The following is a 13,269-nucleotide window of genomic DNA, read 5'->3' on the forward strand; positions in this document are numbered from 1 at the left end:
TCTCAGCCAAAACCAGCACATTCTCCACCCCTTATTCCATACCATTTACACCATGCCCAGGTCCCGTACCATCCAATATAACCTTACCAACCACGACCCCTCCCTTTCCCATCCTTTAACATAATACACAGACATGATTCCCTTAGTTCATGGACCTTCCCTGTAAAATGTCCATTAAAATATCCATTGAATTCACCCAGTCCATGACTCCAGGCTCCATCTGTCGTATCAGGCTTTCAGGGCGGGAGAGATGCTGTGTGTGTTTTTGGGTTGCTGCATACCAAGTCAGTCATCGTTCCATCGCTGCTGCACTTTGCTTGATTCATCAAAGTTCATGTTCCATGAATTGGGAGATTTGTACTATGATATGGCATTGATATGGCATATAGCAACCATAGTAGTGATAACATACAACATTATATAGCAATTACCAGCATACTATTCAGTTCATTGGCTGTTTTCATGCAAAATCAACTCCCCTTGAGGTACACACCAGACTCCTATATCCTCCTGCATGGTAGGACTGTGTTTCCACCCCTGAGGCAGTCAATTCCAGGTGTACTGGACACCCCTCTAAGTGAAAGCAAACAGTGGCCTGCACTCTGCTGCCAGAGGGATTGAGAAGAATGCATTAGCAATATCAGTTGTGGCATACCACTTGGCCGCCTTTGACTCCAGTTCGTATTGAAGTTCTAGCATGTCTGGCACAGCAGCACTCTAGTAGGAGCGTGACTTTGTTCAGGCCACGATAGTCTACTGTTAGCCTTCACTCTCCATTAGACTTCTGCACTGGCCACATGGGACTGTTAAAGGGTGAGAGGGTCTTGATGATGACTCCTTGGCTCTCCAGTTGGTGAATGAGCTCATGGATGGGAATCAGGGAGTCTCAGTTGGTGCAGTAATGCTGCCAGTGCACTGCTGTGGTGGTGATCGGCACCTGTTGTTCTTTGACCCTCAGCAACCCCACAACAGAAGGGTCCTTCGAGAGACCGGGCAAGGTAGACAGCTGTTTCATTTCCTCCATCTCCAAGGCAGCTACACCAAAAGCCCACTTGTACCCTTTTGGGTCCTTGAAATACCCTCTCCTCAGGTAGTCTATGCCAAGGATGCATGGAGCCTCTGGGCCAGTCACAATGGGGTGCTTTTGCCACTCGTTCCCGGTGAGGCTCACTTCGGCCTCCAATACAGTTAGCTCTTGGGATCCCCCTGTCACTCCAGCAATGCTGATGGGTTCTGCCCCTATATAGTTTGATGGCATTAAGGTGCACTGTGCGCCAGTGTCCACTAAAGCTTTATACTCCTGTGGGTCAGACGTGCCAGGCCATCGGATCCACACAGTCCAGTAAGCCCGGTTATCCCTTTCCTCCACCTGGCTGGAGGCAGGGCCCCTCTAGTCCCGATCATGGCAGTCACAACTCACTTCCTGTAAATGTGAATCAAGAGTCTCTCTACTAAGCTCAGAAATAAAATCAGCACTTCTACTCCCCTGTCTGGGGACCTGATCACTGGAAATTGGAGCAGCAGCTTTCCTGGAAGTGCCTCCCTGAGTGACTGTTCTTCCTTGCAGTTCATGTACTCGTGCCTGTAGGGTCGAGGTAGGCTTGCCATCCCACCTCCTCATGTCCTCTCCGTGGTCACGCAGGTAGAACCATAGGGTGGCCTGTCATGTGTATCCTATGAGCAATAGGACACATATTCCTAACAGCTGAGACACTACTCTGTCGAAGTGGGGAGCAGGACAGATCTTATATGAATTGCTGGACCTCTCAATGTAGTTTCTCCACAGCTGAGATGAGGGAGGAAGAGATATTTGCTTCATAATCCTGGAGTCTATCAGTCACCTCCGCCACTGTTGGTGCCTTGTCATCTCTGCAGGACATCACTGCCAATGATTTTGCGTACGAGGATGGTGCGCTCCGTACAAACTTCTGCCACATGGGTCGTGTGCACTCGGCTTCATCTGGATCTTTGGATGACCGCTGATCGTCCAGGTCACCATAAATCACCTCAAGCACAATTAATTCCCTTAGAGACTGGATGCCTTTCTCCATAGTTGTCCATTTTCCTGGGCGATATGTAACATCTTCTTTAAAGGGATACCTTTCCTTCACTCCAGACATAAGTCGCCTCCAGAGGCTGAGGGCTTGTGTCCCTTTCCCAATTGCTTTGTCAATGCCCCCTTCCCCAGGAAGGGGTCCCATTTGTTTTGCTTCCTTCCCCTCTAGTTCCAGGCTACTGGCCCCATTATCCCAGCATCGGAGCAGCCATGTGACATTGTGCTCACCTGAACAACGGCCGAAATCTTTTCGCATATCTCGCAACTCACTCAAGGACAGGGATCGGGTGGTCTCCATTTCATTTGTGACTTCCTCTTCTCCTCATGATGGCCCTGCTTCTTCATCATCCTTTTCTAAACTAGTTGACTTATGTTCCAAGATTTCTTCTTGTGTATGGGGGTGACTGATACTGGCATCGTTTGATTCTCTGATTCGGCCGCAGTGCTTGTTGTGGGGGTTTGAGTAGCCACAGTGCCCGTCACTTTGCCTTTCAATCCATAGGCCTTCTCTTCCCCTTGGGAGCACTGAATACTGTTGAGCAGGGCTCGGTACATGTGGGTCAGGCCCCAGCATGTTGCAGTGATCTGTGTCTCTCTGGAGTTCCCAGCATAACAACATACTTTCTCCAAACATTCTACTAGTTTTTCAGGATTCTGCACTTTTCCAGGGGTGAAGCTCCAAAACACTGCGGGTGCCCACTGCCCTAGATATTTGCCCATGCTATCCCACATGCCCTGCCACTTGTAACTATCAAGTCCTGGGACAGATCTCTGGGTGATAATCTTAAGTTGCTTAGTCAAAACCAAAACAACATGCCCAAAAACTAACAATAGGTGTATCTTAACTACCCAAGGATGTTCAAGATACAAAAAGGTTGTTGCAATGAAGGCGGAGACATCATAGAACAAAGTTGCAAAGATACCATTCTGTATTTCCTCCATGTACAATCTCAGAGGAGGAGGTATAATTGCTAATTGCCTCAACAAGGTGGTATCCAAAGTACAGTAATAGTTTCAGCAAAAACCCCAAATACCAGATTAAGCTGAAAACGAGTGTTTGTATAACAAATCTCTTGGGCAAATAATTTCTTATCATGGCAGAGCACAGCAGACCAAAGAAACAAACATCAGTCTTTAACATGCACTGCAAAAACAAGAACATGGTGCTGTGACCAGCAGCTGTTATTATCTCCAACCCTTGAGCCCCACGTTGGGCACCAGAAAAAGACTGTTGTGGTTTACCCGGCAACTCAGCCCCACACAGCTGCTCACTCGCTCCCCCACAGGTGGGATGGGGGAGAGAATCAGAAGGGTAACGCTCATGGGTTGAGATAAGAACAGTTTAATAATTAAAATAAAACAACAACAACAAAAATGCAGTGAAAAGGAAAACAACGAGAGCGGCGAAACCCGGGCCAGGGGTAAGGGGTAATGAGCAACCAAAACAACCTAAACGTGACGTGGCCGCTCACCACCCGCCAACCCAACCCGACCAGTCCCTGAGCTGCAACAAACACCCCCACACCCACACCCACCCCCACACCCCCGAACCAATTGCCCCAGTTAATATACTGGTCATGGCGTCACATGGTATGGAATGAACACCCCATTAGGCAGTTGGGGTCAGCTGTCTCGGCCATGGCCCTGCCCCTCCCGGGGAAGCTGGAAAGGTCCCTGACTACAGGCACTACAGTGAAGAGAATTAACTCTTTCTCAGCCAAAACCAGCACACTCAGAAATAACAGCCTGTGCATTGACATGCAGTTTGTACAGATTTGTGATTTGGAAATGGTCTTGGTTCTGAACTACAGTCAGGATAAAATCCATCCAGGTTCAAAAGTGATTTAAGGGGACACAGTGGCTCAGATCCTTCCATGTAACTTCAGGTATTTAAGATACCAAAGCTTGGATTTCAGCCATCCTAAGCTCTCAGTGTAGTCAGTGGAGGAAAAAAAAAAGCAATTCAAACATTTTATTCCCTCTGGAAATTACCCCCTCCCACCTTTAACAGACTATGGTTATTAGACAACCAGTATAAGTTTCTCAGTTAATTGTCTAAAGCTAGGTGGGTTGAGTCTAAGCCACAAGTCCACCTTTAGCTCAAATGATCCTGATCTCCAGGAAATAGGAAATACTAGAGTTCAAAGGCTGCAGCATTGGTTTTAATATTCAGGACCCCCTTTACACTCTTGTTCATTCATTCCTCTTTCACATGAAATTTGCTAGGAAGCACATGCCAATGATTACCCTGCTGCTCCTCCCCCATGATAATTAATCAAACTTTGCAAATAGCTTGACTCCAGTCCAAATTGGTCTTACTCATACCTCCCTTAGAGCCCTTATGCTAGAAAACTGGGGACAGCTCCATCAACAGGGACATCCTTGTGGATTAGCTATTGGTTTAGGATCTTTAGCATGACAAAAAAGTAAGACCTAAACTTTGCAGAAGTGTCAAGCAACTGACAACCTCAAAGAAAAGATGACAAAAAATTACAACTGACAAGGCAGGTTTAAAACATTTCACAGCAAGCTCCCATGAATGATGTCTGAAATCAAAGATGCATGATACATATGCTGATCCCAAACCCAGATGAGCTGGAACAGGTAAATACCCCTCCCTTTACAGAGCCATGGTGTGGTGTCTTTCAGAAGCACCAAGGGCAGGGGACAGTGGTTTGTTTTCTTTTTAAGATTTCCTGTTTTTTTATCCGCATGCAACAGTGTAGAAGACAAATTTTGATTTTTTTAAACTTGCCTAACAGTGAATGACCTCCACAGAGTTTATGCTTGTGAAGATCACTGTTGCAGAATTAGCCCTTAAAAGCATCTTTACCCCTTCCTTTTTGCCTTTTCCCCAACTTTGAAACTGATGGTTAAAGATGAGACAAAGTGGAACAATATTCTCGGACATGTTTGAAAAATCAGACCTGCCAGCTTTATCCCATCATTGTGGAGTGCTAGCTTCACTTTCATCAGCCCACATTAGAGGTTTCTCACCTTCGGTCCATTCAATCAAGGGAAAACAGTGCAGGCAGATAGAATAAGACAGTTGATCTAGCACCTACAGAGTCAGATTGGAACAATCCTTCCAGCAAAGTCTCGGTGGAGATGGAAGAGAAAATAAAAAAAGAGGTCCTTCTTCATTCTCACTAATAACCCTCCCTCTCACCTTTCAACACCTTCTTTGCATGAAGTATCAGAGAACAGTGTCTCCATTTCTGTCTTCTTGCATTAGAAAACTTCTTTGTAAAATGGAGGAAAGGGCAGGGGATCTTGGAATATTTCACACTTGTTAGGAAGCTTATAATCATGCATTACTTGTTTGAATACAGCTTAAAGTGACCAACAGAGCCTATAGGAATGCTGAGGTGACCTATCTGGAGTAAAGTGGACAAGACATTTCTAATGGAGAGCTCTTGAATCACCTCTATTCCTAACAATTCACATCACTTTGCACTCTTGTTACAGCTGCATGAGGACTGTGGAAGAGAAGACAACTAGATAATCATAATGTTAATGATAGGTACTTCAGGGTGGGGCTGAGACGTCCTGAATGAGGCTGGCTGGAGAAATCCAGCCTGGTGAGAACACCAGCCTCCAAAACTGATGATCCCAAACCATTCATCAACAAGGACATGCTCAGGTAGAATATTTGGGAAAGCAAAAGGTGGGACAGCAACAAAATCTTTTTTTGAAATCCCCCCAGCAATACTCTTGGTGTCAAATGCAGGTGAAGTCTGTACAGCTGCCTCCTGTCAGGCTCTCCTTCCCTGCCTCCAGGCTAGCACCATGAAAGATCCTGGAAGGGACTTGCTGAATACACCATCTCATCCGGGCTACCTGTCACTCTCTGCTTCTCTTCAACGCTTTCCTCTTTACTCCAATTGCAGCACCTGTGCCCCCCCCTTCTCCCCTTCAGGGTTTTTTTTTTTTTTTTTTGGGGGGTTGGTTTTGTTTTCTTTTGTTTTAAAAATGAAACATACTTCTGAACTCCCCTTAATACTCAATTCTCCCTTCCATTCAGAACTGACATATTGTGCCTCTTGGGTTTCTAAGTATTCACTCCATTTCCAAGCTGGTTGCTACCCTTGTTTCTAAAGCAGGATCTTTTCACAGAATCACAGATTGGTAGGGGTTGGAAGGGACCTCTGGAGATCATCTTGTCCAACCCCACTGCTTGAGCAGGCACACCCAGAGCAAGGGGCACAGGAACACATCCAGGCAGGTTTTGAATGTCTCCGGGGAAGGAGACTCCACAACCTCCCTGGGCAGACTGTTCCACTGCTCTGGAACACTCACAGGAAAGAAGGTTTTTTCTCATATTGAGGTGGAACTTCCTGTGTTCCAACTTGAGCCCATTGCCCCTTGTCCTGTCATTGGGCACTATTGAAAAGAGCCTAGTCCCATCATCCTGACACCCACCCTTCAGATATTTATAGGTATTTATGAAATCCCCCCTCAGTCTTCTCTTCTCCAGGCTAAACAAACCCAGGTGTCTCAGCCTTTCCTCATAAGGGAGATGCTCCAGTCCCCTGATCATCTTGATAGCTCTTCGTTGGACTTGCTTGAGAAGTTCTACATCCTTCTTAAACTGGGGGGCCCAAAACATTTCTCCATTTATGAATCCAAGTTTGTTGTTATTTTAAGTATTTTTTTGCTGACGCGGAAGTCACAGACACAGCACACGATCAATATGATCAAGCAGATGTCACTTTATTGCAGACACATCACGGTTAATATAGCTCTTTAACCACCTTATCACTCACAAGGCTATTGTTAATTGGTCAGCTGTGTTTGGCCACACGCTGTTAGTTATATTTGGATTCGTTTATACTCTTAATCCACACGCACAGCCTGATCTGCCCATATCCTGCTTTTAGTTCCGCTAGTCGGTGGTTACTTCCCCTTTTTCCTGCTTGCTTCATGCCTTTAAAACCGCAGTCGACCTTTGCGACATCCTTGAGGCCTTCTTGTTCACAGGCAGATTAAGTCCACACAGTCTGAGTCTGGATTGTTCACTACGTGTCCTTGGCTTTCCAGATATCCCACAAATCCCCCTTTTTGTTTTTGAGCAATCCAGACTCCAGTCATCATGCGCTCTACTGCTTTCATGAAACACTTAAAGACACATCCTAATATTAGCACAGTTAATAGTAATCCTAATAATAACACGAGCCCATGGGTAATTAAATCTCTTACCCATCCTGAGATACCTAACCCAGTTAACCATGAATGAAGGCCTAGAGAGCTAGTTTTTAACTCATTGGTTAGTTTCTTAAGTCGACCTAGTTGCTGGTAAATTGAATTGGAGTTATTGGTAAGTATGGGATCCAGCCATCCCAATTATCAACTGCTGCCTTTGAATCATTCACTAAACCTGGGACGGGAAGACTCTGTTTGGCAAGGCGCTCCCACTCCTGATCACCTATCGGAATCCCTACCAGGCATGTCGTAAATGGGTTGCCTGCATTTGCCGCAGCTAGACACAACGAACTCTGTCCTGTTTTATTTGCAAGCGTCACCCAGACATTCTGGTGTGGTTGTACAGAAATCCACGAGTGGCCGAGATCAACAATGGAGAGGAATGATAGGAGGAAATGCATCAGGGCAATGACCGTTGCTGTCCTGGATCTTCTTTCCATGGTTTCACCCAGCGGCTAGGCACCCACCGTGGACCTTCATCTGTCAAAACACAAACATAACCTCGACCGGTCATTTTTACTTCTGCGGGACCCTTCCATTCCCCAGTTTTTAAATCTCGATACTGCACTTTTATCAAGTCAGCTTTTTGTAGTCCAGATTGCAATGACAGATGGTGAATTACAATTGGAGGAGAGTCATGGTCTCCTGTTAACCTCAAATAGTTTAGAACATAAATCGCTTTTGCAAGACGTTCAGAAGGAGCCAGTTCTCCCCCTTTTTGTTTTTGCAACAGTGATTTCAAGGTAGCATGCGCACGTTCCACAATGGCCTGTCCTGTAGGGGAGTGGGGTATGCCAGTTACTCTGCGAATGCCCCACAATTGGCAAAAGCGTTCAAATGTTTGTGAAATATATGCAGGGCCATTATCTGTTTTTATTTCCTGAGGAGCTCCTAAAGCAGCAATGGCCGCATGCATATGCTTTGCAACATGTTTGGCTGATTCTCCTGTTTGAGCAGTGGCCCACAATGCATGGGAATAAGTATCAATACTGACATGCACATACTTTTGACATCCAAATTCTGTAATATGAGTGACGTCCATTTGCCGTAACTGCAAGGCTCCTAAGCCCCGAGGATTTACCCCAAGACCTAGACCAAATCCCAGTTTTTGGCAAGCTGGACACGATTGCACGATGCCTCGGGCATCTGACAGCTTTAAGTTAAACTGTTTTGCTAACACCTTTGCAGATTGATGTAAAAATTCATGAGCCAAACGGGCCTGCTCAAACAGGTTGACATTGTGATTTTTCCAAGCAGTAGCGACTACTTGTCTGCTATGTTATTTCCAATAGACAAGCCTTGATTAAACTGATGGCTGTGAATGTGTGTCACAAAATAGGGTTTTCTGCATTGATTCAACAAAAACAAAAGCTGCATCAATAACATATAAGGTGTTATTTTTTAGAGTTCTGATCATGGCGCGTTCCAAGCGCTGTACCGTTCCCACCACATAGAGTGAGTACGAGACTACATTTAAAGGGTCGTCAGGCCAGCGTTGAAAAACCCACAAGACTGCTCTCAGTTCGAGTGTCTGCAAAGAGTCTGTGGCGTTCCCTGTAAGAAGCTGATGATGCCACTGGTTGTTGCTGTGCCAAGCAATAGCAGCTAATTTTGATTTCCTTCCAGCATCAGTGAATACTGTGAGTCCTTCCACTGGGACTTCTGACCTGCAAGGGATTTCCTCAAATTCCTGGTTTTGCAATAGTGATAAAATTTTTGCTGATGGATAATTATTAGTAACTGTACCTGGATACTTGGCAAGAGCAATTTGGATTGTCTCTGAGGTCGCTAAGATCCAGTCCAAATAGCTCTGTGCTATAGGCATAAACATCGTTGCGGGCTCTTGTCCCGATAACTCCCAAATCCTTCTTCTGCCTTTAATAATCATGTTAGCTAACAGCTCGACCCATGTACAAACTGTATTTTTGGGTTGATAAGATAAGAATACCCATTCCAGAATGTTGATGTGCTGTTCGTCTAATTGCATTATGAGTCCTACTAAATGCTTTTGTTTGGGTGACGAATTAACGATCAAAAACTGCAAAGGCAAAGTAGCAATTTTTCTCTGTACAGTAGCTGTTAGAATTTTTTCCACAATCTGATCTAACGCCTGTTTCTGTTCCACTGATAGACTTTGTCACTCGTTGGCTTTGGTCGTGGTTCCTAAGAGGGGCATTAAAGGAGCTAAATCATCATTAGTGATTCCACTAACAGCTCTTACCCACTGAATGTCTCCCATCAATTTTTGAACATCTTAGAGGGTCTTAATGTCTGTTTTAAGTTTGATTTTCTGTGGTCAGACTGCACTTCCAGTAATGGTCCAGCCCAAATACTGCCATGGACCTTGGCGTTGCACCTTTTCTGGGGCTATTTTAAGTCCTTTTGGCTCTAAGGTTTCTACTAACTTTTGTAATATTCCTTCCAAATCCATCTTTTCACCGGCAATCAATATGTCATCCATATAGTGAAAAATTAGTAAGGATGGATGTTGCTTTCGGAATGGCTGTAGAGCCCATGCTACAAAACTTTGACACAATGTAGGTGAGTTCTTCATGCCCTGAGGTAACACCACCCATTGATACCTTTTCGCCGGTTCTTGTTTGTTAATTGTCGGTACCGTAAATGCAAATTTCTCTGCATCGTCTGGATGCAAGGGAATAGTAAAGAATCAATCTTTTAAGTCAATGATAAGCAAATCCCAGTTCTCAGGGATCATTACAGGGGAAGGTAATCCTGGCTGTAGCGCCCCCATGTCCTGCATAACAGTGTTTACTGCTCGTAAATCGTGCAGTAGCCGCCATCTGCCGGATTTTTTTGAATGGTAAAAACGGGAGTGTTACAAGGGCTTGTAGAAGGCACGATATGACCTGCTTCTAATTGTTCGTTTACTAAGTCCTGTAAAATTTGCAGCCTCTCCTGTTTTAGCGGCCACTGGTCTACCCACACTGGCAGCGTCGTGGTCCAGGTGAGTTTTAAAATGGGCTGTTTAACCATGGCCACTACTAAAAATGCTGGGTTACAAGCTGGGCTCCCATTTGGGACAATATGTCTCGACCTACAAGAGCTACAGGCAGGTGCATTACATACGGCCTTGTGGTAACTGTCGTACCGTCCTCAAAGCTAAATGACACTGGAGATTTACTGATCATTGTGCATTGTGCACCTCCAACCCCCACTACATTGGTAGCTGCCGGTACCAGTGGCCAGTTGTAGGGCCACTTTGTTGCGGGGATGATGGTTACATCTGCCCCTGTGTCAATTAGCATCGACAGCACACAGGATTGCCCGTTTTGGTGCGTAATTGTCACCTTTTCTTCTGGTTTTCCCCTGGCGATATCGATCGCTAATAACACATTTGGCACACCGGTGGACCCAAAACCTCCATGGCCACGCACGACTGATTGTGCCTTAGGAACACATGTGCGAAATGGTATTAATTGTGCTGGTATGGTGAGTGGTGGCATTAGGGTGTATAACATAATTGTTATGGTTCCGCAGTAATCTGCATCAATGAGCCCTGGTACTATAAATATACCTTTTCGAGACATTGAGGAACGGCCTATAAGCAATGCACTTAGCCCATGCCCTAGTGGTCCCTGTTGGTCGGAATCAATTAATTGAAGCCCTGATGTTGTTAAAGTCACGTCTACTGCTGTTGCCAGGTCAACTCCGTCGCTGCCGATTGTGGCGGTGGCGCAGTGGTCCAAGCACCCTGCACTTGTGTCGTCACGCGCGGGTGCAACGCGCTCTGCACCTTGTTTCCCGATTTCCAACATTCCTGAGTGTCATGGGTACCTTTCTTGCAATTTGTACACCACTTGATTCCTCGCCCCTCAGTGCTAACTGGACTCCTACATTCTTTCCTAACATGACCTAGCTTTCCGCAATTAAAGCACTTTTCGTCCCGTTTTCCTCCCTGGTTTCTTGAGATCAATGGCTTAACTGCTGCACCCACAGCTGTGGCCATAACGGTAGCCTTTTCTTGTTCTAACATTCGCTCAGCGGCCTCTAACAACTGCCCTGCGTTAGATCCCCTCAGTAATATGCTGAGTGCTCTTTTAGTCTTTTCATTAGCATTATCAAAAGCAAGCATATTTAGGAATTTTACTTTCATGCTCTCATCCATATCTGGGTGAGCCATAATTGCAGCATGCAAGCGATCGATAAACTTCCCATACGACTCTGTGGGTCCCTGCTTTACTGTGGTAAAGGCAGGATTGGCATTCTCATCATGCACGTTAGTAAGAGCTCTATAAGCTAACTCTTGGCTCAGTTGCAACACCTCGGTAGCAAACTGTGCTTGCCAATCAGGTTGTGTAAAAGGCCCTGCTCCTATTAGCATCTGAGCCTGTACACCAAACAGAGGATCACCCTGCTGTTGAGGTATTGAAGCTGCCCTATCGCAGGCAGTCTGCCAATGTTGGAAAAATTGTAGCTGCTGCGAGGGTGGCAACAGCATCCAGACAATAATCCTAGAGTCATAAGGAGTTAATAACTGTGAGGAAAAAATGTGTTGTAACACAGACTGAGTATATGGTGATTTTAACCCATATTGAGTAACAGCATTTTTGGCCTCCTTCAACATTTTCCAATCCAACGCTTCCCACACCCCTCTCCCACTATTATCTACTACAACTGGAAATGCCATTGGCAAAAACTGCCCTTCTATTGTGGCATCTCGAATCACCCCTTTCCATCGCATGGATGGGTCTCCCGCCCCCCCCTGCCAACAACCCTTGCCCAAATACTGCCGACGCTGGTGGCGCTGGCATTGGTGCAAGAGCACTGGTCCCAACCGGTGTTTCATTTGGGACGAATGGATTAGACCCCAATGGTCCGGGGCATGGCACAGACAGAGGAGTTGGTAACTTTTCCGGCGGCGCCCCTAGGCGAGCCTCTAAAGTTTCCAGCCTTTTTACCAATTCCTGCAATTGTGCATCCCTCAAACCGTTTGCTCTCTCCTCCTCCTCTTCGCAACATGATGGTGGAGAAGAAGGTGGCAAGGGAGGGTAAAGTGAAGTGGTCGATGCCAGTGAAGAGAGTCGGGATGGTGGATCGGCATCGTCATAAATCCGAGGACTGTCTGACTGTGGTGCATCTGGTGGTGGTAGAAAATCTTCTGCAGCTTTCCCTCTGGTGCCGGTGCATGTGTGGCGGTGTGGGCTGTGGCTGCAGTTCCTGCTGGGATTCGGACCCCCCCCGCAGCGCGAGCCGGGGTTGCAGCAGGGATCGTTGGACCTGAGAACAGCATGCTGGTTGCAGAGGCAGACCCGTCAGCTGGAGTCAGAGCCACAAATGCAGATGCCACAGCTTGCCATTCAGCCCTCATGCTTTTCAATGTTTCATTAATCAACCTCCACATGGTGGAGAATTTGCTCGCCTCCCTGGATCCTTTACTTATTTCTTCCCACAGCTCTGCCCCTATTTTTTCCCATATTGATACATCAAAGGCGGCTCCAGCTATGGGGATCAAGTCTTTTCCCTTTGCCCAAAGCAGCAAAGCCTTCAGGGTAGATGAGCCATAACTCAGCCCTCTCATTGAGAGGATATGTTGGAGGAGCTTAACCACTGCTGACTCTTCTTTTGTCATGGTGGACCCCATCTCCTCCCCGGCCGCCCGCCTGATCAGGGCGAGATCTAATCTCTTGCACTAGCATCTTCCCGAGTGCCGGGGCAGCACTCACCTACGGCCGGCTTCTGCACCCTCCGTCTTCGGCTCCGTCGGAAAATCCAACTCCGATCCAGGGGTCCCTGTTCGGGCGCCACTTGCTGACGCGGAAGTCACGGACACAGCACACGATCAATATGATCAAGCAGATGTCACTTTATTGCAGACACATCACGGTTAATATAGCTCTTTAACCACCTTATCATTCACAAGTCTATTGTTAATTGGTCAGCTGTGTTTGGCCACACGCTGTTAGTTATATTTGGATTCGTTTATACTCTTAATCCACACGCACAGCCTGATCTGCCCATATCCTGCTTTTAGTTCCGCTAGTCGGTGGTTA

The sequence above is a fragment of the Phalacrocorax aristotelis genome, chromosome W, assembly GCF_949628215.1.
Source record: "Phalacrocorax aristotelis chromosome W, bGulAri2.1, whole genome shotgun sequence".
NCBI classification, from domain to species: Eukaryota; Metazoa; Chordata; class Aves; order Suliformes; family Phalacrocoracidae; genus Phalacrocorax; species Phalacrocorax aristotelis.